We start from the raw sequence: 5,101 nt of genomic DNA, 5'->3' as shown, positions 1-5,101 counted from the left end.
GGCTCCTGTCAGCTCCGGGTTGCCCGTGTGAGGCCGGGAGCCGAGGGGAAGCGGCATCAGTCGCCGTTGCTGGCTGCTGTCCCGCTTGGGTTCTTTTTTTTTTTAAGCCTGTGTCCCCGTTTTGCTTCGCCGCTGTGGTGTCTGTGTGCGCCCGGCTGGGTCTGTGTGGCGAAATTTGGCGTTCGCCCCCATAATTCTGACCCAGAAAACCACCCACAGCGTTCACGCTTGATTTCCTGCCCTTGTGTTTACTTCTTGCCCTCCTCCAAGGCAGGCAGTGTGAGCAGAAGCACATCCCCCAAGCACGCCGTCCCACTGGTGTCCCCCTCCCTGGAGCCAACTCCTCACCTCCACCGACACAGGGACCGCTGGGTCTTCCCCTTCTCTCCCTGGCATCAAAAGCATCAACCCCACAGGGGTACTGCTAAATTTGTGTGTCCTAGTGGGGCCCACCAGTACCTCATGTCAGTACCTTTGCTCCGACAAAGACTTCTATGCTGGCAGGAGCAAGGGGTCTCAAACTGTGACAAGCGATACTTCCCAATTTCTAAGCACCGTGACAACCCTACAGTGGTGCCCACCCTACCAAAGTCCTCAGGGAGTAGCAAAATACTATTTATCCCCATTTTAAAGTTGGGGAACCAAGGCACACAGCGAGATTAAGTGACTGCCGAGTCGTGATGGATGTTTCCAGCCAGAGAAGAGGGCTCCCTCGATGCTCGCTAGCCTTGCTGCCACGGTTTGGTGCTTTTCTTATCTAGCACGCTGCACAGCTGAAGTGGCTGAGGATTTCGTGTGCCAGCAATTCGCAAGTAATATGTTTCTGGAGAGAAAAAGTTTAATGCTGTACTTCTCTTCACCTTCTTTTGGACATGATGCAACATCAAAACTTTTTTTTTTTTTTCTTTTCTCTTTTTCATGATGATAAACAAGCATTTGACTCTGTCAATTTGTGTGTGGGAAGGGCAATCAGATGGCAAACTGCCTGCACAGTAATCAGTGGGACGAGAATTCAAGTGCCTCCTGAGCACAGTGTAAAATTCTTTCAGCAGCAGGAATTACTAACACATTTTTGAAGAAGGAAGAGAAAGAAAGAGTGCCCATTACAAAATAACCTACCCTGCTAGTCTGCTGCCTTGAGCAGTCCTCAGAACTGCAGGACCGAGGAAATGGAAGCACCACTTTTGAACTGGCAACCTTCACAAGAGAGAAGGCACCTAGGTTTCACCTGGTCTGTGTTGGGGAGCTCCCTAACTGCAATGAAATGGGGAAAACAGAAGGTGGGGCTGAGCTCAGCCAGCTAAAGGTTTGCAGTGGATGTTACAACCAAATGGACTGCTGGCCTGACCAGAACCACCCGTAGAGCTCTCTGACTCCAGGAATATCCTCCACTGACATGAGACTCCCCCTTAGCCCAGGGCTGCAGGTACAAGATCTACAAGCCAAGGAGGTTGGATGGTGCGATAAACTGTATTTTCCCTGTAGCAAATGGCACTTCTTGTAAGTTAAGGGGAAAAAACAACCTATTAAGTGTAACCTTATCCCAGGAGTCCTCCAGCTTATCCCTTGTATTACAAGAAATGTTAATATGAATGTACTGATGTTACTTGATGTCCATGCCACTTAGCCGTAAAGGGAGTGTGTCTATAGTGCCTCTTTCACTCTGGAAAGGTTGGAGATATGTTTATATTTGCACACCAGAAAGTTCACTGAATAAGCAGTTGGTTGCTTCCTGGGGGTAAGCCATGTCCTGTTTGTGCATCTGGAGAGCTGTGCTGAAGGAGGCAGCTCTGTTCTAACTCATCAGCAACCATTTTAATGCAGTACAATAATGAGGCTCGATAAGCCAGATGACCTTCCATCACAATACCCTATGGGTAGGTAAACCCATGGGATGCAGTTGGGTGCTGCAGACTTGTAGGGCTCTGTCGGGCACATCTGCTCAGAGCCAGGGCCTTCCACCTGTGCATTTGTTGCAGTCTCACCTCTGCAACCTGGAGCAAGCCTTGGCTTAGCCCACTTTTGGCTGGCTTTCAGACAGGTGAAACTGTAAACCTTTTGGCTGTCATCAGTTGTGTAACTTTGATATGTGCAGACTAAAATAAAAGACATGTTTTAAAGGTGTACAATTATTAATATTTAATTTTCTTCTCATACCTGTAGACTCTTTCATCAAATGCTATAGAATACGATATTGCTGATCACAGTAAGAATTTTACATGGATAGGTTTTGCCTTACCATAATAAGCAATTAGCGGTGTATTAACACTTTTTTTCTTTTTATTAATAGACTTAGTTTACCCTACATAACTAAAAATATAACTCAGCTCAGAATCTAGTTCAAGAATTATGGATGTTAATATATTTTGAACTAATAGGAATGATGAATATCTTTGAGTATTCTGAGACTTTGGGATATTGGATTGGATTTGAGTAACAATGAAAAGGAAGGCAGGACTGCAGTAGGCAGAGAAGATATTTTATATCATCAATTACCTCAAAAGGACAATGTATAATTTATTATAAAAGAGTTTTCAGAATTTGAAATAATCCATCAAAAGTCAGTAGAAGTTTAAATTTGCATAAAATATCTACAAGAGAAATGACCGCAGTTAAGCCTAAAGGGAGAATGGCCTTTCTAAGCCCTAACTAGAAAAAAACAGGAAAAAAGCCATTTCAGTGATATATTCATATATTTAAAGATATTACTATGCACAAAGCCCACACTATCTTATTGCATTGAGTAACCTGGAGCAATGAAAATAACATTCAGAGCCTCATTAGAAATCCTTTACCATATGACTAGTTTTATCTTCTGTGCATTTTCCTACATCATTCTCACTGCACTATTATGTGTTTGTTTGGCATTCTGGAGTCTATATAGATTGAAGAAGATTTCCAATTGAGTTTTCAATATCATAGAAGTGTCCTTTCAATTACTTTGAGGGCTGGTGCAGGATTGCTGATCTATATCACCACTGATGATGATTTGGTTTTAAGCAGACAGCATTTATAACACGGATTGTGTGAAGTAAACAGAAAGATCTGCAGCTACTGTGATTCTCTTGAGACACTTATATAAACCATCTACATATGTGAAAATGACTGATGGGTTATCTAGCTCAGCACACAATAACCATTGAAACCACCCCTTAATCACTGCATTTTGTGTGGTGCTGCATTATAGAAGCTCCTTGCAACACCTCTGCTGAGGACAAGCTGCAACTGCCCAATTCCATGTAACTGTGAACACTTCACAAATAATTTAGCCAAGGATTGTATGTACCACAAGAACAATTTCTCAGTTTCCTAATTTTCTTGCTGAAAGTTTTCTATTATTTTCCTTCAGTCTGTCAAACAGTAAAGGCTAGCCCCTCCTCAGCCGCTCTTTAGAAGCCTAAATGCATGCCAGGGTAAAGTAATATCCTTTATGTTGGAAGAGCACCATCATGCCTCTGAGGAACTTAACTCATGTTTCAAATACAAAACTCCCCCAGTACCATTAAGAAATATTCATGAATACATGGCAGTGATCTTCATCTTACAGATGAGGAATCTGAAGTACAGAAAAGTTAAACAACTTGCCAAGGATTGCAAAATAAGATATGAAGAGCAAAGAACATGGAGCCATTGATTTTTCAGTCATGTTCTTTAACAGTAGAAAAAATGCTCCTTCTGAGAATAGGAAAGGAAAAAGGGGGGAAATGGGAACAAGAAACTAGAGATGTCTTAGATAAGAATTAAAATACATTGGCAAAGTGGTATATGAGATATAAGGGGAAATCAAAGCATCTTCCAGCTGAAAGCTGAAATACATCCACAGAGGGGAAATCTGGGAAATGTGCATCCTCCTGCTCAAATGAACAGTCAGCCATTAAATGAAAATGTGGATTTGAGATCTATCAGTTGGGACATCTTCACACAATTTATACCTATGACCAAGTAATACTTGACTGCTGTTCAATATCCGATCACCTGAAGAAATCTTTACTAGCAAGTGTGAAAGACTGCACTGCAGGATATGGATGGAGAGGAACTGAATGTGCAGTGAAGACAGCCCCATGCATCTCGGCTGTCCCATGGCCTTCACTGTAGGGTACAAAATCATCCATCAAAGCTGATCCCTTGGAAGTTGCTTCTAAATGAGAACAAGGGAATTAGAGTTCTACACTATCTGCAAAGTCATTGAAAAATACATATATCTAAAACCAAAAAAGCCTGCCCACGGGTAAGATTTTCCAAAATATTCAACGCTGGCCCAAAATGCCTTCTTCTGGAATTTGCAACAAGAATGTATTTGCTTCAATGGGAACACAACTCATCCAAAACCATGCACTTTGGACAATCCCACAAAAATTATTTTTGATCAAATGTTTTCTTTAACTTCTAACAAGCTACACCTTTCACTATCGTCTTTTAGCAAACGAGGAAGCCTGAATTCAATCACTAAGAATAATGCTGATCTAATTTGTTTATTTATATACATGCATATTTCAATGGAAAAAACAACCCACTGCTATCATGTTCTTGTTTGTCCTCTTTAAAAAAGTGTCTTGACTATTCTTTTGGTACAAAATCAGTTTTTCTACCACAGATGAGTGATGTGTGTGTGAGAAGCTTCAAATTATTACTCGCCACAAAATCAGGCCACGTAAAATTTCTGCTGGAAAATGTGTCACGCAGAGTTGGATATTGGGTGTGAGATTAAAAAAATCACAACACACAAATGAAACAAAAAAAAAAGAATTCCCAAGCATAATAGATTCTAAAGGTGGGTAGCCAAAATACAACCCATTAGAAAGCCAGCCAGATCCTTTGGATTAAGTAGATATATTTTATGACATGCAGTCCTGGTGGATCATGCCCTCCAAGCCAGATCTGAACACTTCTTAACAGCTGGATGTGTCAGGCTTTTGAAAAATTGCTGCTCAGGCCACATAGTGAGTGGGCATGTTTGGACACCCATGTTGCAAACTGCTAATGTCAGAAATGCCCATGCTTAGAGCCAGCTATCTCTTGAAATAATTTATTACTCCTTTCTTGGGAGACGGAAGTCGAAAGCAGGCAGCTTTGTGGCAGAGAGAGAAATAAAGACAACAAC

Source organism: Anas platyrhynchos, chromosome 2 (assembly GCF_047663525.1).
Source record: "Anas platyrhynchos isolate ZD024472 breed Pekin duck chromosome 2, IASCAAS_PekinDuck_T2T, whole genome shotgun sequence".
Taxonomy (NCBI): domain Eukaryota; kingdom Metazoa; phylum Chordata; class Aves; order Anseriformes; family Anatidae; genus Anas; species Anas platyrhynchos.
This window is presented reverse-complemented; position numbering follows the sequence as displayed.